We start from the raw sequence: 22,659 nt of genomic DNA, 5'->3' as shown, positions 1-22,659 counted from the left end.
TTTTCATCTCCCTAACATCCAAAATCAAATCATGAATCCCACAAAGTTCAATGTATGTACAGTACAACTTTATTATAGTAGTTACACTAAGGGGCCCATTGGAAACAAAGGCAGATATCTGCCTATGATGCTTTATTCCACTCAATTGCAAACACCTATGGTCATGCATAAAACTGCTGCACATCAAAAGTGTCAAATTTAGGACCTCAGAGATGAGTTTAGGTATTTTGCTTTTTACTTAATCTGTCATTATCTCATGTTTAAATTATGCTCAAAGATTAGGCTAAGCAGAAAAAAAAATCTTGGTGAACACTTTCCATCATTGAAATTGTTTTCCATTGATCTGGTTCTTACATGGGAAGCCTTAACTTAAAAACAAAAACAAAAACAAAAAACAAAAAACAAGGCTATTTCCGAACAAGTCTCAGTGAATTAATATGTTAGCATAGGACTTCAAGTCTTCTCTCAGCTTTTGAAGGCCATGGGTGGGTAAGAGGATGGCATCGAGAATTTGACAACACTTATGTTGGAAGGAAGGAAATCAGTATGCAGAATTGTGGATTTCAAAACTGTCTATATGATTTGGTGAATTGTTTAATATGAAAAAATAACAAGTCTCAGCATTTAACTGTTGTAAGTTGTGTGCTCAAATGCAACTCACCTTGAAGTCAACATTGAATGTAAGCCACAGAGGTCCTTGTATTTACTGATGGTCTTTCAATGACAAGTTTGAATTTCCTCACAAACAAAACAAAGAAGCTTTTCTTTGTTACTTCTTTGGCATATTAGAAGATTTTTTTAAAAATTATTTCGATTTTTTAATTATATGTGTACACACATATAGGTGTTTTGTCTGTACATATGTCTCTGTACCATGTGCATGCCTCATGCCTTTGGAGGCCAGAAGAGGTTGTCAGGCCTTCTAGAGCTGTAGACAGACAGTTGCAAGTCACCAGGTAAACAATGGCGATCAAATAATCTGGGTCAACTGCAAGGCAACTGGTGTTCTTAACCACTGAGCCATCTCTGCAGCCTCATATCTGAGGAAATTGTAATGGTCATCATTTAATGCATTTTTAAACTGACATGACTATTAAGTTCATGAAAAGAGGTAAAAAAATGTAATGAAGGAAGAGCTTTGTCAAATGTGAAAATAAAATTTATTAAGCAATTTTCAGCTTGCCAATAATGTTCTCTAATGGTATTTCAGGGAAAGTTAATCTATTTTAAAATTCAATACAATAAGTAAATATAATTGATTTACCTAAGGTTTTATTTTTTAATTCTTCAGAACATGTTAGCATGATTTTATAGGCTTGGTCACAGTAGTGGAGATATGATATGTAATTACTATTCTGAAGAGCAAAAAACATGTGTACTTTACACCTTTAAACATAACTCAATTTATATTTGTAGTAGTTGGGTGACCTCAAAATCCTGATGGCATTAAGACAGTTTTTTTTTCTGTTAATAGCAGCTATTTTTAGACACCTACTATAAGGCTGATAGCAATATATTGTGATATTAAATTAAACTTTATACAATTCTGTGATATTAAGGGAGTTGGCTACATTGTTTATAGAAGCTGCATGCTTCAGAAAGCATCCAGTTTGTTAAGCTTGGGGGTGACCATTCTAGTCTTTACCATTGGTTTGAAATTCTTTGCATACTTCCTACTATATCTGGGTTCATATTTATTCATTTGAGTTTTAAATAAGAATCAATAAAATAATATCAACATCTACCATGTCAGATAGAGTGTGGCTTTCCAACCATGGTTCTCATGTGTCTTGAGGAATGTTGTTGGATTAGAACGTGTTAACTGAGCTACAGTCACAGGTGTTCAAGAGGGTTAGCTATCATGCACTCATATTTAATACTGGCAGATTACTAGCTAGAAAGAACTAAACATTATGCTACCTTTTAATCTAGTTATCCAATGAAATGTAATGGACTTTAAGAATACTAAGGTGCTGAAGAGATGAATCAGTCATGGAGAGTACTTGTTTCTCTGTCAGAGGAGCCAAGCTCAGTTTTCAGCACTCAGATGAGGTGGCTCACATCCTGTAGCTTCAGCTCCAAGGGATCTGATGCCCCTTTCTAGTATCAGAAGGCATCAGTGAATGCATCTCTCTCTCTCTCTCTCTCTCTCTCTCTCTCTCTCTCTCTCACACACACACACACACACACACACACACACACACACACACCAAGAGAGAGAAAATTAGAGATAACAATAATCAAAATCTTTAAAAATGTTAAAGCCATCTTATGTAGACTTCATGAATCTAATATGACCTTCCATCACCTTGCTTTGTTTTGTTTTTTGATGTGTTTCCTCATGGTTGTTTTATTTTCCATTGATTTACTAGAAAAAGATTCTTTCAGAGACATGGCACATTTAAACTACCTAGACATCAGATCATATGTACACATTGACTGTTCAAGAGAATATAGGCTACAGAAATTATAAAGTCATGGTGTTTGTCTACCTCTTCAAAAATTTCTAAATCTGCTGGGGAGAAATAAGTATGCCTGCAAACTGAATGGCAGTGGAAGACTCTAGCTAAGAGGGAGATGGCTAAGAAATCATTAAGAGATGCTATAATACTCAGACAACCATAGGGAACATTCTTTTTTTTTTTTTTAGATATTTTTTACTTTTATTAAAAAAAAATTCCGCCTCCTCCCAGCCTCCCATTTCCCTCCCCCTTCTCTCGCCCCTCTCCCCTTCCCCTCACTCCTCTCCCCCTCCCTCTCCAGTCCAAAGAGCAGTCAGGGTTCCCTGCCCTGTGGAAAGTCCAAGGCATAGGGAACATTCTTAAGCGCTCTAGAAATAGCTCAGTGGGTAAAAAGTGTGCCATGCAAATGTGAGAAACTGAATTCAATCCTCAGTGGGTAAAGGGTGTGCTGTGCAAATGTGAGAAACTGAATTCATATCCTCAGTACCATGTAAATACTTAGTATGTGATCTGCTGTCACCCTCTCTAATACCTCTGCTCAGGAAGGAGACATAGGAATCCATTCATATAAAGTGGATCACGTACAAACTTTTAAAAACCTTTTTGAAACTGTCATGTTATGAGAACAGTATCCAAGGTGTTGGGAAGTTTCTCAGGGACAGTGACATTAAATCTATGGTCTCTGGAGTTGAAAACCCTGACTATCTACTTAACAGCTCTCATTTTCGTGGTTCTATATAAGCAGCTAATATTCACATGGCCCTTTCTCTTCTGTATGTGTTCTCTTGGGGCATAGGGTTCAGGCTGTAAAGTATATGTGATGTTCATGTTTTTCACATTATTACAGAATGAAGGGGCAAGTGGCATTGAGTCAAACAGTTGCTAACAGCTAATACCCAGCAAGATCACTCTTTGATCTAGCTGTTCACTCTTTGACAAACTTGTTCCATGAATATGTACTGGTTTATAAGCAGAAGGCTAGAGACATGCAGCTAACTGTCCATAAATACTGATTAACAATCAAAATAATTTTTTTTCAAACTCAGGTTTCTGACTCTTTGACTCTGTATCCAAAGTACTGTCATTACAGATCTGTACCACAAGACTTGGCATACACTGTTGTTCACTTAATCTCAATAAAGATGCTGTGCATTTAGCATAGTGCAATTCAGAGCAGTCACACAGTAAGGAATGAAGTTGGATTTGAACACGTTTCTGTGTTGAGTACAATATGTTAGCTACACAAATAAGTTCATGAAATAGAATCTATTATAATGAAAATAATTGGAAGCAATCTCAATGGCTGACATCAAAGAATGAGTTTAATTAAATATGGTAAGTGAACATAATAAAACAGGGATGAAGTTATTAAAATTATAATTTAATACAGAAGCTCCTCAACTTAAAATGGGATTACCTCCCCATAAACCTATCACAAATTGAAAATATTAAGTCAAAATTACATTTAATACTCCTGTCCTAATGAACATTATTGCTTAGTGACGCTGTACATTTTTAAATATTAGTGTTTACACTGTTGACCTCAAGGTTTGTTAGGTGCTGAGACTGACTGTCCAGTAGCACAGGAGGCTACATTAATTCATTCTGCCAGAATTAAAAAAAAAAGGAGCATTGGATTTCTATGAAACACTATTTCTTTCATACTATAGTAGAGGTGAAAGAGTATAACACTGAATCAAGTTAAAAAATCATCTGAACAATAATTTTTAAGGGACTGATAAATAATTCAGTCAAACTAAGTAAAAGAAATTATTACTATTACATAAATATGTGAATGTGGATGATATGTGTGCCTATAAAAGATATGCACTTAGTAGTTAAAAGGTCATAATTCAGGCTAAGTTATGTATTACAGAAGATTTACAAAATAAAATGTCTTAGTTAGGGTTTTGCTGCTGTGAAGAGACACCATGACCATGGCTACTCTTATTTAAAAAAAAAAAATATTTAATTAGGGCTGACTTATAGTTCAGGGGTTTAGTTCATTATTATCCTGGCATGCAGACAGACATGGTGATGGAGAGGAGGCTGTGGGTTCTACATCTGTATCCACAGACAGCAGGAAGCAACTGAGAGCCCCTAGGTCAGGCTTGAGCTTCTGAGTGTTTACAGCCTGCCAACAGTGGTAATTCTTCCTCCAACATCACACCTACTCCAACAAGGCCACACCTTCCAATAGTGCCACTTTCTATGAGCCTATGGGGGCCATTTTCTTTCAAACCAGCACAGACGATTTAGGTATAATGTATTAATTCTTACAGTAAGGCAGTCAGTTCATTTATTTGTTGATAAAATTATTTTTAAAATCAACTGCTATTTGTCAGTGGTACATGTTAGCTCCCTGTGTGTAAGATAGAATTCCTTTCCAGGACCAGCTTGTCCACTGTCTGTAAATTGAGACATGCATCTGATATTTACAGACATAAGTCAAGATGTAGAAGAATTATCACCTGACAGGTCTGGATTACTTGATAATGATAATCAGTCATTTTCAGCCTCAACATGCACTATCTGCAGAAAATACAATGGTGAAAAAAAGACACAATTCCTGCAAAACATACCAAAACAGAACAGAAATCACTCCTAAAGAATATGTGGTGCCAGTTGGAAAGATGAGAAATTAAAGAAATCCAAATATTGAAGAGGGCCATGAAAAATAAAAAAGCAACTGGATGAGTAAAACAGACAGTTTAAAGACAGGGGCAGAAAGGTCAGCGGAGACAGAGGATTGAATGGTTTGCTAGGAGATTGAATCTCCTAGGCATGTCAGAAGCCAGACAAATCTCATCAACATGATTGTTGATGATTACCTGAAGATGAGCTGGACAAGGACCACAGTAGACATGCTGAAGTAGATGGAGGAAAGCCTCAGGGACCTCTTGGAAAAAGAACTATCAGTAACTAAGTAATGCTGCAAGATAGAGAAATAGTCTTTCCCAGGGAAAAGTGCACAAACTGGCTGTCCAATACCAAATGGTCATCACTGAAAATATGCATAGAAGCAGCATTATAGAAACAGAATAGGTTGTATTTTGTTTTTATGTATTTGTGTGTATGTATATATATGAGCCATGAATTTGAAAAACAGTAAGGAAGGGTATGTGGAAGACTTTGCCAGGAGTAAGGGAAAAGAGGAAATGATGCAATTCTAATCTCAAATAAAAGAAATAATTTACAAAGAGAAAGAGTGAGAAGATAGCTGAGTAATATGATTTAAAGAGCAAATCTGGTCCAATAAAACACACATCATCATTTGAAAGAAGTGAATAGAATGGTCAGATTCTATGTTCCTTGAAATTATTTGAACTGTTAAGAAGTTCAAAGGAGGGCTAAAGGCAAGAACTTCATAACTTTAAATGGGAAAATAAAATCTTGGAAGAAACATTTCACTATGAATCAAGAAGAAATAAAACAGGGTAGAAAGCAAGCAGAAAAATAAAAAAACAATAACGTTTAAACATACTATAGCGATAAAATGAAATCAACAGATGATCATCATCAAGGTTAATGACCTACGTGATGCTTTAAAAATGGTCTGAGGGGATAGAGACATGGCCTAGCTGGTAAAGTACTTACTGTGTAAGTGTAAGGACCTTAGTTCACATCCCCAGTACCCACTAAAATGGTTTGCTTTCCTGGCAAAGCCTTATGATCCTAGGTTTGAAGAAGCAGATATTGCGGGCTTCCACGAACTTGCTGGCAGCCATCCTGGCCACATTGGTCAGTGCTTTAGGATCAGTGAGAGACCTTGTCTCAAATCAAACATTGAGAACAAGACAAAGATCCAACATTGGCCTCTAGCCTCTAGATGTAAGTGTGCATTGCAAATGAATGAACATATACATAGAAGCACACATCACACACACATACAGACACACACACACACACACACGGTATAAAAACTATTTCTCCAAAAAAAGCTAAATTTACTAGTAGTATATTAAGAAGTATTAACATATTCTTGCTAAGGATTATGTTGGTTTATTAACTTTGTGTTTGTAGCATAGTCTTCATCATTTATCAAGAAAATTTTTGACAAAGTAATTACTAAAAAAACCTACAACCAATCAAATTCAGTATTGTGTATTCCAGGCACAATGGATACATCTACAAAATGCTCTGCCCTTGAGGTTCAGGAATACTGTAAAGAGGGTCAGGTGTACCGTAAAATCAAGAGGAACGGGGAATGTGCTGTGAGACTATGTCTCCTAAATTATACTCATAAATTCTCTTCGGAATGAATGAATAAAAATAAACTGCCTCATATACTCTCACCATCTTGACTACCCAAATGTGACCAAAAAAGGATGACACCAGATTTGCAAAAGTAGATGGGGGACAAGCACAGGAGGCCTCAACCTTACCAAAGAGCTATAGGCTGTTGAGGAGAGCTGGGAATGGAAGAGGTTTCTTTCCTCAGAAAAGAGCACAGTGATTGCTTGTCCAGGGCTAAATGGTATGTCCTGAAGATGTATTTATATATAATATGTAGACCGAGAAGGTTGTATTTTATTACATGCATATATATGATATGTAATGAAATTATGATGAAATATAATGAAAAAGTCATGATTTGAAAAAATCAAGGACAGAGTATACTGGAGGAATTGAGAGAAGGAAAGGGAAGGTAAAATGTTGTAATATATTATAATTTTAAAAAATAGCTACAACTATATACATGCTACTTACAATACACACAAGATAACTTGTGCAGTCCAATTTTAAAATTGAGGTATAAACTCAAATGTAAACATAGTATCAAGGTATGTTAATGCCAGAAAAATAATTTGAATCCTAGAAATTTTATTTGACATAAGAAAAATTCAAATTCAAAATAATAATGTTTTCACTAGACAAAAAATATATGGCTATTCTAAATTTATACCATGATATATATGTATATATAATGTTTATTTTATTAATGGACATGTTTTGGATGAAAGCAAGGCCTAGTCATTTTTTAAAGGATTACTGAAATATAATCTTTCATAAATGTAATCAAATTAGAAATAAAACCAGATATAACCTCAGTTTTCACTACTTAAATCAGTTAAAAATACACTTAAAAAATTCATCTGAAAAATTCTGGGTCAAAAAAGTCATGATGAAAATTCAAAACTATGTAGAAGAAAACAACAAGGAAACCAAAGTATACATAATTGTATGGGAGGCAGATAAACTGTTGAATACTAAGCAATGCAAGTTTAAAAATTTATATTAACATCAATCAAGCATCATCAGAGAGGCTTCTTGCAGTAAATGACAGTTAACACAGAAGCCTTATTTGGTCATTGTACAAAGAGTAAGAGACATGGAGTGATCAACCCTAAATGGGATATGCATATCACACCTCTTCCCGCTGTACAAAGACATCATCTCAGAAGAGAGATGGAAAGATTGTAAGAGTCACTGGTGGTAGATGATCTCAAGAAAACTGTGTTTTATTGACCTGACACAAGAGGAAAGCTGCATATGTGAATTTACAGTGACTGTGACTTCATGCTTAAGATTCCACAAGATGAAGCCAGATGAAATCTCAGTGAGGAAAAGGGAATGTGCCCATGAAGTCCCAAGCCTAGCAGGGGAGCTATTGGCACTTCTTAATGTCTGCGAGAGAAGAGCCATTTTCTTTAAAAATGTGACCTCTGATAGGTCCACCACTCTACAGGGCAGGCCCCACACTCAAGAGTATTTGGGAAGCACAAATTAGACTTGCTGGGATAGAAAATGTAAGCAGGTAAGGGTAGACATAAGAGGTGTTGGAGGTGGGCGAATATAATCAAAACATGTTATATAAAATTTGTTAAGTAGTACAAGTATTGTAAATATTACTACAAAAATGCTCAGCTTGCTTAAAGTCTCTCAACATTAAAATATCTCTATTTAAAAGTCATTTGCTTTATATCCAGTTTATACTGACCCATTCAAAGGTCGTTTCTTTCATACAAAATCATGTGTATACATATTTTATTAAAATATTGCTAATGCCATTAAAGTGCAATCTAACCAACAGCCCAATCCAAAACTAACAAATAAAACAGATCTTTTTTTTTTTTTTTTTTTTTTTTTTGATTTTTGAGACAGGGTTTCTCGGTAGCTTTTTGGTTCCTGTCCTGGAACTAGCTCTTGTAGACCAGGCTGGCCACGAACTCACAGAGATCTGCCTGCCTCTGCCTCCCGAGTGCTGGGATTAAAGGCGTGTGCCACCACCACCTGGCTCCAGATCTTTGTTTTTTAACCTATTTTTATGATTATGTGATGCATGTTGTATATACATGCATATACTATATATATATATATATATATATATAATAAAATTATGTGTGCTTGTGTTTTTATTTTGTTTACATGATGCAAAGTGGCTTTTAAATACATGGATATGTTATGTAAAAGGCCATAAAAGGAAAGTTTTAAAATATTTTCCTAATTTTTAAATAGGAATAGAATAGACCAGACAATAATACAACAAATAATATTTAGAATATAAATGATAAAATAGAAATTGTATGTGATTAAATTATTTTAAAACATAAAAAGATAAAAATACTCTAGCAAAAGGAAGCACAAAATCTTGAGCTATATATAAGGTACAGGAAAACAGACATGCTTATGTACCATGATAATGAATCTGAAAATGCAGCTTGGACTAAAGTGTGTTATCAGTAAAAGCTGGGAACAAGGTGGCAGAAAGTACAGGTCTCTCTATAACTACTTATGGATGAAGTCAGTAGATCTCAAATGCCTTCTCCTAATGAAAATGATGTCTAAATATTTTCCTACATGAACTCTACTAAAAGATTAAGATCCCAGCTTACACAGGTATTTCAGAAGACCGAATGACAAGAGGAAAACAACCAGGTCACTTTAAGAGCCATTGTCTCTGGGTGTCAAATCTATAGAAATTATTAAAAAGGAAAATTACAAGTTAATCTCACTTACGACTATAAATGGAACAAGAGTAAACAATGATCTTAAAACACTCTTAAAACCAGGTAGATAGATATGAGCTGCTACATCGTCACACTGTAAGCCAGAATATAAATTTAATCAAGCATTAGAATATTTAGAGTGGAATTTATACATCAGTAGATAGATGAAAATCATATAATTATTTCCATAGAAACATAAATCAGTATGCAATAGAATTCTCAGCCATTTGCTATATAAGACAACATTTCTAAGTAAACTAAACATAAACGTAAACCGCCTCAACTTGACAACAAGAAGCAAAACATTCAAATTATTGGAATAAATAGTTGAGTTCAGTTGTGCTTCCAGACACAATATTGCAATATAAAATTCAATGTTCCAGACATCAATACAAATTTCTTGATATATTAAAAGAACAGAGATGTACAAACTCAATTCAGTTTAGAGCATTTGACAGTATGTGTATGTCCAGTATCTGTTTTCAATACAGACACCGGTAGGTGTCTCATTTGATGTCTAATTTCTTGAATTCTTTATATATTTTGACATGAAAATAGATGGAACTAGAAACATCTTGAGTGAGGTAACCCAGACCCAGAAAGTTGAACATGGTACATACTCACTCATAAGTAGATACTAGCTACAAAACTAAAAAAGAAAGAGAGAGAGAGAGAGAGAGAGAGAGAGAGAGAGAAGAAAGGAAGGAAGGAAGGAAGGAAGGAAGGGTAGGAATCAGAAAGAAAGAAAGAAAGAAAGAAAGAAAGAAAGAAAGAAAGAAAGAATACATTATGTATTACTTGGTTTGCTGAGAAAAAAGATAAAAGTGTATTGAGCCTATGGTTCATGATCCTAGCGAAGTTAAGTAACAAGGTGAACCCTAAGGAAGACGTACATAGATCCACCTGGAAAGGGAAAGTATACAAGATTGCTTGACAAAATTGGGAGCAAAGGAGTGGAGAAAGAATGGAGAGTAGTAGGGGAAGAGGAGGGAGAAGAGGAGGGGGACGAAAATCTTGAGGGAATGGGATAGTTGAGATGGAGGAAGGACGGAGACAAGAGCAAGAAAGGAGATATTTTGATTGAGCGACCCATTATGGGGGGCTAGCAAGAAGCCTGGCACTAGAGAAATTCCCAAGAATCAACAAGGATGCCCCCAGCTGAGACCCTAAGCAATAGAGGAGAGGGTGCCCAAACTGATCTTTCCCTGCACTCAGATTGGTGAATATCTTAAATGTCACCAGAGAACCTTCATCTAGCAACTGATGGAAACAGAGGCAGAGACCTGGAGCAGAGCACTGGCCTAAGCTTCCGAAGTCCAGTTGAAAAGTGGAGGAGTGAGAATATGAGCAAAGAGGTCAAGACCATGATGGGGACACCCACTGGAACAGTTTACCTAAGCTAATGGGAGCTCACCAACTCCAACCTGACAGGGTAGGAATCAGCAGCATAGGTCCAAACTAGACTCTCTGAATGTGGATGACAGCTGCTTAACTGGGGCAGACTGCGGGGCCACTGGCAGTGGCACCAGGATTTATCCCTATGGCTTGTAGTAGCTTTATGGGAACCTATTCTTTTTGGGTGTACACCTTGCTCAGCCTAGATATAGTAGGAAGGGCCTTGGACCATCCCCAAAGAAATGTGCCTTGCCCTCTCTGAGGAGTGGATGAGGGGAGGGATGTGGGGTGTAGATGAAGGGAATGGGAGGAGGGGAGGGAGTGGGAACTGGGATTGGTAAGTAAAATGAAAAAAAATGTAGTTTGTTTTATTTTCTTAAAAAAGAAATTTAAAAATGAAAACATGTTTCATAAAAGAAAGGATTGTTAAAGGGCCAAATTCCAAGAAAAATCAAAGGAGTATTCATACCTACAAGATATAAAAAATGTACTCTCACTATATAAAATTAAAGACGATACTTTTATGTACACAGATGGACAGACAGACATGAATAGTTACTCATATATGAAAACGGACAGAAGGTTGAGCATTTTTGAAGGTCAGTGATGTGGGAAATTATCAGCTCATCTAAGGATGTTACTTATAAGTGGGAAAAAACACACAACGTTTTTATCTACTGCTATACACAAAGCAGATGGCTGGAAACAGTATCTCTGGTGTAATTACATTTTTTAAATTTTATACTTTATTTTTCAATTGATCTACACATTTTCCTCACTCCCCTTCCTTTCTCCCCTCTCCCTTTCCACTCTCCCCCTTGATATCCATGCTTCCAATTTACTCAGGAGATCTTGTCTTTTTCTCCTTCCTAGGCAGATCAATTTCTTTCTTTTTTAGGGTTTTCTTTGTTGTCTAGGTTCTCTGGGGTTTGGGATGGTAGGCTGGTTATTCTTTGTTTTAGGTCTAAAAGCCACTTATGAGTGTGTACATATTATATTGATAGTACATATATATCTTTATAGTTAGAAAATACCTTTCATTGTGTGAATGAAGTGACAACAGAATGAGTAGACTATGGTAGGATATGGAGATTGATGCTCAAAACCATAGCCAATAAGGGCATATCTATTTGGGGACTATACATGCAAGATAGAAATGTAGATAATATTTATAAAATTATTAGCATAATAAGTTCAGGTGCTTCTAAGGGTGATGGGATGTTTGAAATTTAAGATTGTTTTGGGTGCCTTCATGATGCTTCCCAAGCTTAGATACAGAAGTGGTCACCTCATATATTTTTACATGTATTTTCATTTTCATGTTATTTAATTATATATATTCTCTTTGGTATGATATATGTGTCTGTATTTACAAAACATAAACTGAAAATTTAAATTTCAGTGCAACTGGAGCTTCTGTTAACCAACAGACCTGGTTGCTAAATCTGCTGTTCTGTGTCACCCTAAACTAGGCAATGGCTTAGTACACAGTACAAGAAAGAACATTTCCTCAGCTTTATAATATTCTCAATGATCTCCATGAAATATCAAGACCCCTAAATTTATGGGTAAATAATGTGGGACGGACAGCCATCCTTTGTCTTGAGCACCTTCTGCCCACTATATGTGCTGAGTCTTTTTCACATCTGTCTACACAAATATATTCACTAAAATATCCGTATTCCCATTTCAACTCACTCTAGGAAAAGGAACTTAAGCCATTTGTAGGCCTGGGATATGAGGCCAAGGCCATCTACTCAAGCTCTGATTCTCTCCCTACACATGCCCACAGGTATAATTCCCGATTCCGACCCTCTGGGCCAGGTGCTACTTGTGGTGTAGACTGTCATTTCATCTTCTTGTCTTTACAATCTGAGCACAGGGAGAAACTTGGCATCTGTTCAGAAAATGTGAGCTCATGATTCATTATTGCTGGGAGATTTAGGACTGATCCTTGGAATCTGTTAGTCAATGTGATTCTTAACCATAAGCAATAGAGAGGAACATTTCAAGGTATCTGACTTAATGGTCTCACATCCTAATTAAGTAAACTAAGGTTTGACCTCTTTATATGACATGACCATTACACAATATCCAGAAAATAAACTGGAAAATCTGCCTTCTCTCTTCTGCTTTTCTTACTCAAACATTTCCTCCTGTGGATTCTTCACCTTTTCCATCAAGTTAGATAGGGCTCAGCTTAGAAGTTTAATATACACCTATTTGTCCAATCCTTCCCCTGACTTAGTTGTGTTCCTTGGTGAATAGAGCTGAGGACATTTTAATTAATTTATTATGTCCCTTCAATTAGGGGACCCAATTAATAATTGAAATGGCTTTTTAATTGGTTTATGTCCTCTAGGGTATCATATTAATAACGTAAATAAACTAACAGGTTTTCATTGAATTAGGACCCATCTATATGCATTTCTGTGGCCTCCTCATGCATTATCTATCGTTAACCTCCAAAATTGAATGCAACTTATCAAATAGACATTCCAGTGGACGAGTTGTTGTTGTTGCTGATGTTTTACCACTGTGAAGCAAGGTCATAGTATTTCTGCTATAGCATTGATGTCAAGTGTACTTTTCTCATTAGCTTCATTGTATTCAGATTTTTAGGTTTATAATGTTGCTTTCATCCATTGTATGATCTCTTATTCAATAATTTGTCTAATCTCAAACTTACGTTATTTCCCAAAATCTCACTTCTCCGCAGCCAAGAAAAGAAACAGTCAGAGAGGTTCGGTGTCATGCATAAACTCCCATTGCAAACTAGAAGCTTAGAGCAGTGATCTCTGTTTAGACTTTTATATATCATTCTGCCCAATGTCATTTGTCATGCCTTTCAATTGCCTTCAACATATAATTCAGACCATATCACACATGAATCAGTCAACTTTTTGCTGATAATGCCCAAATAAATTACCTTATAAAAACAATTCTCTTGTTCTCAGCTCTTAATATATATCACAATCAGTAGTGTCTCTTTATGCTATTTGGAATAAAATTCCTCAAGTCTTCTAACATTTTCCCTGTCTATATCACTAAGTTCATTGTAGCATGAGGGCCTGCTTTTTGGGGTTTCTGTCCTGCCCAGTTCCCACAGTCGTTAGGTCCCAAAGAAAATCAAACAGAGAGTCTGCATTAATAATAAACTGATTGACCCATTAGCTCAGGCTTCATATTAGCTCTTATATCTTATCTTAACCCATTATCCTTATCTATGCTAGCCACCTGGCTCAGTACCTTTTTCAGAATGGTAGGTCACATCTTGCTTCTTTCCTGGTCTGGGCAGGACTGCAAGGAATGGGCTTCCTCCTTCCCAGAATTCTCTTGTTCTCATCGCCTCATCTCTATTTTCTGTCTGGTTGACCCACCTACACTTCCTGCCTAGCCAATCAGCATTTATTTAAAACATGATTGACAGAATGTAGACAATTCTCCTGTACCAGTTCATGAACCCTCCTCAAGTTCTTATTTAAGCTACTATTTTTTTTTTGTACTAAGTGCCTCGTGGTTCTCTCCCTTCTTTATCAATATTCTTTTCCACTGACTGCCTCTACATTTTTCCCTTTTCCAAGAACTGGAGTCTCCTTAACTCAGGGGTTTTCTGTGTATTTATTCCCCATAGGACCATCTGAGGAAGGAAATGTCACTCTTGGGGTTTAGTAGTTTGTTTCAGCAAGTTCTCCAGGCAGTTCTATGGATGCTCAAATTTGAAAACATGTTTTCTCATCTCTTAGAGAAAAACATCCTCTGTTGAGAATTCTCTGTTCAGATCAGTGCCCCATTTTATAATTGGGTTGATTAGCCTTTTACGGTCTAGTTTCTTGAGTTCTTTATATATTTTGGAGATCAAACCTTTGTCAGTTGCAGGGTTGGTGAAGATCTTCTCCCAGTCAGTGGGTTGTCTTTTTGTCTTAGTGACAGTGTCCTTTGCTTTACAGAAGCTTCTCAGCCTCAGGAAGTCCCATTTATTCAATGATGCCCTTAGTGTCTGTGCTGCTGGGGTTATACATAGGAAGTGGTCTCCTGTGCCCATGTGCTGTAGAGTACTTCCCACTTTCTCTTCTATCAGGTTCAGTGTGTTCGGACTGATATTGAGGTCTTTAATCCATTTGGACTTGAGTTTTGTGCATGGTGATAGATCTGGATCTATTTTCATTCTTCTACAGATTGACATCCAGTTTTGCCAGCACCATTTGTTGAAGATGCTCTCTTTTTTCCATTGTATACTTTTAGCTCCTTTATCGAAGATCAGGTGTTCATAGGTTTGTGGGTTAATGTCAGGGTCTTCTATTCGATTCCATTGGTCGACTTCTCTGTTTTTATGCCAATACCAAGCTGTTTTCAATACTGTAGCTCTGTAATAGAGTTTGAAGTCAGGGATGGTAATGCCTCCAGACAAACCTGAATATAAAAAAGTGACAATTACTTGCTCACTCTTGGCCTCATGCAACATTCGCTGTGCCTTTGGTGGGCCATGTACAAGTTCCATTCTCTACTCACAATCAAGTACAGAATAGTGATGCCAAGGCCACGATTACATAGCTTCATGTTAGCAGAGTTAGGATTTATCTCTGTACTGATTTCATCCAACAGCCCTTATTTTCCTTCTGAAAATGCTGCCATGCAAGGAAGGTCTATCTTAAAAAGCTTTTCTGAAGGCTCTTCTTTCCTCCATGGATCTGATTGAATATATTATCCTTTAAGCACTAAATATGCATCTGTGGTAATACACAGAACACTTTACAACATGCCTCTATGTATGCTTGTCTCAGAGTTGGACTGTTAGTTCCTGGGAGCCTCAATTATGCTTTGTTTCATCTTTATTTTCCATGTTTCTAACATAGTGCATGGATTATAGTAGTTGCTTGATAAATATTTATTACATGAATAGATGGGTAAATAAAAGCAGAAAGGGGAATCCATTTTGCATAGGTAACCATGAAATATTCACCTAAGCATTTCCCAGCATCACACAACTCAGAGGCTTGAGCTTTCCCTTATACTAGAACAAAATCGCTGTGGCCTTTCAGACAAAATAAATAGGCTCTCCAGGCAGAACCCCAGTGATTCAAATGCTCCAGTATGGCTGGCCAGATCCTCAACCCTTCTCACTTCCTTACATATGGTTAAAGATATATATGGAGGTTAAGAGGTAACCCTGTTGTTCTGGGGCATAGGGGTTGGAGTGGTCCATGTCAGGGACCCGTATTATACTTAATGTCACAGAAGTCTGGCTGAGACTTAGCACCGGGATGAATCAAAGAATCTTCCCAAGCATGTGAGTCACTTCCTTGAATTTAGACGGTTCTGGGCTCTCAGGATTGGCATTGGGTCAACAGTGTAGTATACTGTGGCCACTCAGGGGATTAAAAACTACATCCAGGATGATTATGTGGAATTAAAAGCCAAGCAAGAGATGGCCATGAACTCTGACTTCACTGCATTCCACTTGCTGGAATCCAGTCTGTAATCCTGAAGACTGGAAAACTACAGCCCCCATGTCCTGGTTCCTTTGTCTGGGAAAGACAGCAGTGTAGAAGAGAAAGTATGTGAATTTTTATTCTTTTCTCATCATTGCCTTTTGGAAACTTTCTTCCTTACCTCAGATGAAGATTGCCTTTCTGGAAGACTACTCCAATAACTTTTCATTCTGCCAGCAAATGAGACAGTGCTTTAGTTTAGGCTTCATAGCATAACCTGACACTCTCTCCCCAAGTGATTATGAGCTTAGGGACAGCAGGCAGCTCCATTTTACAGATGAAAACACCGAGGTCCAGATAGAAGACCATCTACCGACAACAGCACAGCTGGCTTGTCATAATATCAGTGCCATAGTCACCTATTGCATCTGGCTCACCTCAGTCCAACATGTTTGGGAAGGGATAGCAGAGTCTAGTGTCCCATACACAAGAACAGAAGAATATGGTACTTTTCACATTTTGTCAGGAGGCCAGCCTGATCTACAAGAGTTAGTTCCAGGACAGGCTCCAAAGCTACAGAGAAACCCTGTCTTGAAAACAAAAACAAACAAACAAAAAAACTTTTTATCAAACATGTGAATAAGTTAAATACATGTTGAGAACTTCTTTCAATATCATGGAAGCTTCCACATCACAGGAAGTCACTTTGTTGTTTCCAGGGAAAAGAGCAGCAAAAGTCTACCTTCAGTAACTCAAAGGTACCTTGATTCGTCTCTGGTTTTACATCATCTTGAGAGTGACTTAGACACACATTCCTTCCAAGTAGGTACATTGGGTGATATAAGCTGTTTACTGGGTAGGTTGATGTTATTTGCATGTGACCTTTCCTCTGGCTATCTCCCATATGACCCTTCCCTTCTTGTGGAGTCAATACAGATTTTTCTTTCTGCCCCTTTTCTCCAAATAAATCTGCTTGGCTAGTTTCTCTAGTTCCATGACTAGCGCTGAGTGAACATAGGTCTGAGTCAACAAAGGAGCTACCCACGCCTGCCTCTCTGACTCACTCTTTGCTATCTCCCCTCATTTTTAGCACTTTGTATTATCCTTTCCATCCCTGACTCCTGGTTCTTATCCTTCTGCTTCTCCTTTTACAGCTTTCTTGACAATGACTGTTATTTTCAGAGCCTTTTAAAAGCCTTGTAAGAATCCATCTGCCTTCAGCACACAGAGTGCAGTCATCACCTGCTCTTTGAAGCTCACAAGGCATGTACTGCGCGGGGTCTGAGTCAGCTCAGCCCAGAGAGAACAGGGAGTGGTCAAGGTGCCAGGAGAACTGAGGTCTGACTTGGCTCTGCTGCTGTCTTCTCATGTGACCTTGTAGGCTACTCTTGGGTTTGCCTCCTGGAAATAGTAGACTGCTTCTACTGTTGCTTCAAGACAGGAAGAAACGTCACATAGTCCACCCCAGACTGCTTTAGAAAAGCATAGCACACTTTTTTGAAACAATGCAGATTTTCAGGAATCAGTTCCTGCGAGCTCTAGGAAGGGCCAATCACAAGGCTACCTCTACATCCCCATCGAAAGCACAATGCCATAGAGAAACCAGCATTCCTAGGAAGGGCCAATCACAAGGCTACCTCTACAACCCCATCATAAAAACAATGCCATAGAGAAACCAGCATTTCTAGGGACTATTTCTTTTCTTCTGTCTCATCCAGAAGCATAGTATGAAATACTTTGAGAAGGAGATGAGCAGGCTTAGGAACCCCTTTTAACTAAATCTCAGACAGTTATCCAGCCAAGCCTAAACTTGGATGTGTTGTCCATGCTCTGCTCTCATAGGCACCAATGGGACTCAACTGGCTAGGCCACCCAAGAAGCTGTTTCTTCATTGCTCTTGCACTGGTGTTGGCATCTGGACTGCTGGGGACAGCAAGGCTCCCTAGGGGCAGAGCTGGATTTTGAAATGCCAAGGCAGTGTCCTTGTACAAATTGGGGCACAAGTGAAACAGGGATCTGGATGGCGTCTCCAGTGAAATGCCACCACGAAGCCTGTAAAAGATCCAAGTGGGGATCAGATTCCCAACACCAAACTGGCAGCCATTTGTAGGAAAATCAGATTCCAAGGAGTCTTTAGAGGTCACCAGAGGGCCCATGACTGCTCCTGGTCAAGGGCTGTGGGGAGCTCAGGACAGATGCAGAAAAGGGGGTGAGTAAGAATCAAGGGGTGAGAATCTACTTCAGTTGTTTTTCCAATGTGGCAGTCCTGGACGGCGTGTGACTTGGGAAGCAATGCATAGAAATTTTTTTGCATTTCAACTCTCATAGTCATGCACCAGGCAGCGCACACCCCCCTTGTGTAAATGACTCAGCTGTCAGCTCACTAGCTCCTTGGAGAGCAGCAGCTAAGAATGGAATGTGTGGGTAAGCACACACTCACGCACAGGCTCATGAGCTCGCTGCACACTTGTCGAGCAGAAGCTCAGATTCTCGCTGATCATTAACCTTTTGCTAAACTTATGACCCTCTGGAGTGAGAACTGGGCTTCATCCATGTGGAGCCTTTTCGGGAGCCTGGCATCAGCCTAGAGCAATGTTAGTAGGAGAAATTAATAAAGGTAAGAAAAACTCCAGGCTCCACTCCTTTGTGTTGAAAGGTAGCCATGGTAAATGCCTCCACAGCTGCATATGCAATGGGCTGGTTGTTGCTGTTTAAAATGGAAGGATCTTGGCCACCCTGAGATTTTAGATCTCTTAGATGAAGAAGAGTGGACCTCGTAAAATCTATCAAATACGTTAATTCCAAGACAGTCATAATAGGAACTATCAAAGTCACCAATAATAAACAGCACAGCCAAAATCATGTTCTATTATTATCAGAACTCTGAGTTCTATGGAACAACTTCACATAGGTAATGAGCCTGCATTACTTAAGCCTGTGGTTCTATGCCTGACATTGTTTGTCAGAGTGACTGGGAAGGCACTTATGTACTTGCTAAAGTGTGCAGAAATGTAAACATTGACAGAAACCTATTTGAAGTGCTTGTTTACCACCGCAGTTACATATGTACCTTTTCCAATTGACCTTGCAAATGAAACACTTTGCCACTGAAGGGAAATAGAACATGCGCAGAGGTCCTCCCCGTGTTTATTTTTACATTGAACATCAACTAGGCCCCAAGGCTAATGCCATTGACCTGTAACACACATAGAGATGGCAAAGCAACTGGTCACTTAGTTGGTCAGTGAGCTGAAAGGCCAGGAAGATCTTTGTCCTCGATGGGACACTGCCATCTGGTGCATGCCCCAAGTGAGGCATGTAGGGAAGAGAAGCCGGACTCTGGAGAGTGGGGAAGCTAAGTTACTTCAGAAAACACAGGGCTCCTGCTGTCCCAACCACAATCTGTAGATGAGAATAACCACCCAAAGAGCCGTTACCATGGAGATGGAAGAATAAGTTATCCACAGATGTGATGGAGAAGCCAGATTCCTCAGTGTCAGTTGGGAAATAAACATCGTATACTGTCCATCTCAATCAAGCTTCAGAGTAACTCACTGAAATGGCGATATAGAGGGTGAGAATATAGAGGAACAAAGGTATCAAGTAACATGCCTGAAGTCACCCAGTAACTGAACTTGTTTTGTTTAGATAAATACCTGCTTTAAATGGGGAGATGCTCTTCTCCTTCTCCAAGTATGTTTCAGTTCAAAGTAGGCCTCAACAGTTCTTTATAACCAATCACTAACTGCAATGGGAAGTGTCTCAAGAGTTCCTCATTTGCAGCAGCTGATTGGCTAGCTGGAGCGAAGGATCCATGAATCTGAGTGAGTTAGCATTACATAAATGCTAGTGCAAAACTAAGGCTGGAGATATCCTGATACAAATGACATAAGCAAATACTTGCAAAATTTCCCCATGAAACATAGGAGTTCTAGTGCTCTGCTGAAGCCAAAGAGAAGCCGAGAACAATAATCTTACCTCAGTTTAGAGTTTTGTTTTTCTTATCATATATTTTTCCTTTTAAAAGAGCATATAAATTGACTGCTAGTTGACTGCTATTTTTCTTATCGATCTTTTCTACATTTTGTGGCTGGTGGTCATCCTGGCCTACTTATGATCTTAAAGGCTCTTGAGTTGAAAGATCTTGGAGTTGAAAAGACAGCAATGTTCTGGAAAATTCTCAGGTTGGCATTGGCTGTCAAAAATGATTCTGGCTTGGTTTCTACTGGCAAATTGTTCTATTTTTCTTATGGCATAAAAACATTTCTGTTCTTATAACAAACTTACTCAATGTAGGTATAATTATATGCTCATTAATAGAAGCTCCCTACACTGTGGACATTTTCTGTGTCTCCCAGGAATAACAACTGCTTTACCTGTGGTGAAGGTTACCAGAAAATTAGACAAGCCATTAGATGTAATGTCTCAATTTCAAAGCATAATATATGTGTGGAAGCGTTGTTAATCACAGAATTACAGATCCTGGCTATGATGGGCACCTCTAGAGATGACATGTGTGTACATTTGCCTTTGTGTTTGATTTCCAAGTTAAACCAGAAAAATCACAAGGGAAATAACGTCTTCTACCAACCTGCTGTACATTTAGAACAACTAAAACGTTAGCCTGTAGGTCTTCCCTCAAAGCAGATCAATGGTGATGGAAAAGTTGCATTAAGAAGCTCAAAGTACTCTCAGCTGGGAAATGTTTGTGGTATCTTTCACACAACAGCACATCAAGGCCACCCTTAAGCACAGCTTGCTCAGTGTGCAAGTTGCTGAATATCACACAAAGGTGGTAAAAATTTCTCAACGATGTAACAAGCCCTGTGAAAATTTCCCATTGATATCTCCGACTTTGTCCAGAGGTCTCAAATTATAAAACTTGAACAGACACCATCAAAGTGTGTTCATTAAATGAGGGTTTAATCCTGCATAGTTCAAGTTACATTAATTGCATTTTGACTCACAGCAAGCAGAAATTAAGAAGATCATGTCATGGTGAGTAATTTGCTCTCAGTCCCTAATGTAATGTCACAATCTAGATCTTTCTTCTGAGAAGATTTAACTGAAACTTCCACACCACATCTCCTCAAAAGAACACCATTTAATGTTCCATTAGGAAAGCAGAACATTTGGAAGATATAATGAAGAAAACTCTCAGAAGAACTCCAAGAAGACATAAGGGAGGGCCCTGTTTTCATATAAATCTTCTGGTTAAGGCCGAGTCTGGGTAAAGTTGTACAAATTCCTTTGTAATTTATCTGACAAAATAAGATTCAGCCAGACAAAGTACTTAGAACTGAGAAACCAGCTTCTCCAATCTATAAAGAATGCTAATTGAAAGGCCGTCCCTAGGATTCTGCCAAAAACCAAGGAATCTTCTCAAATATTAATGATGCCCCCTTCGCTAAGCTTTTGAATGCTGTCACGAATCAGGCAACTTCAACCTTTTTGTCACTTATTATGTCTTTGATCTTGGCTTTGGTAAACCATGAATAAGTATACTGTCCTATGGTAGGACCTTCAACTAGACTCCAGAATTTCATGTGGGGTTCTGTGTATTCTCGTGTGTTTGTGGACATCTCTGCAGTGTATGTGTGTGTGTGTGCCCATGTGCATGCATGGTGTGTGTGTCTGTCTGTCTGTCTGTGCCTAGAGGAGACGAGAGAAGGTAGAGATTGACTGTTGTCGATGAAAGTAGACCCATACCATAACAGTGCATGAGTTCTGAGTGATAACTAAGTTTCAACAAGGGGTTTAATTACTCTGAAGCTGGTGGCTGTGGTTTTCATCACTCAGAAATGTACCAGGGAACAGCAGTAACAATGGCATGGTGATTCATCATTTGGAGATTATAAGGAAGAAGACAGAAGAAATCTCCCCAAAATGGTTGGAAATCTGTTAATGAGAAGGATGACTTCGGTTGCATGCAAATGTGGTTGACTTTGATCGCTTAAGCAGTACAGAAGACTGAAGTGCTCTTTTTTGTGTGTGGAGCAGCCTCACAGAATAAGCAATTTCTCCAGATACCTAATTTGCTTTACAGAAGGGGTTTCTGCCTCTTGCTTCCAGCAGACATGGTTTTGGTAGCTGGCAAGGTACACTCTGGCAACTAGGATCACTAGGAACAGAGGGGAGCTTGTAACCTCCCTCTCTGCCCAGGAAGAGGCCAGCACCTTAGCACACCAGCTTGGGATGATAGCCAACACTCATTTTTAACCTGGTGCAGTGTCTTTCCTGAACTGTTGAGAGCCTCTTCTTCAGCCAGCATGGTCAGAGAGACCTTTGATGACCAGTCTGTTATGCTGATGTCAATCAGGACTTCAGGCCTTTGTTTTCCAATATTTGTGGGAGTAATTGCCAATTGAATAAATGGCTGTGAAGAGGTTTTTCAGTAGATGGGAATTGAATTCTTATAAA

Source organism: Microtus oregoni, unplaced genomic scaffold (assembly GCF_018167655.1).
Source record: "Microtus oregoni isolate MIOR12 unplaced genomic scaffold, Mior012 000090F_ref0000504, whole genome shotgun sequence".
Lineage (NCBI taxonomy): Eukaryota > Metazoa > Chordata > Mammalia > Rodentia > Cricetidae > Microtus > Microtus oregoni.
The sequence above is the reverse complement of the archived record's forward strand: the minus strand, read 5'-3'. Positions refer to the sequence as shown.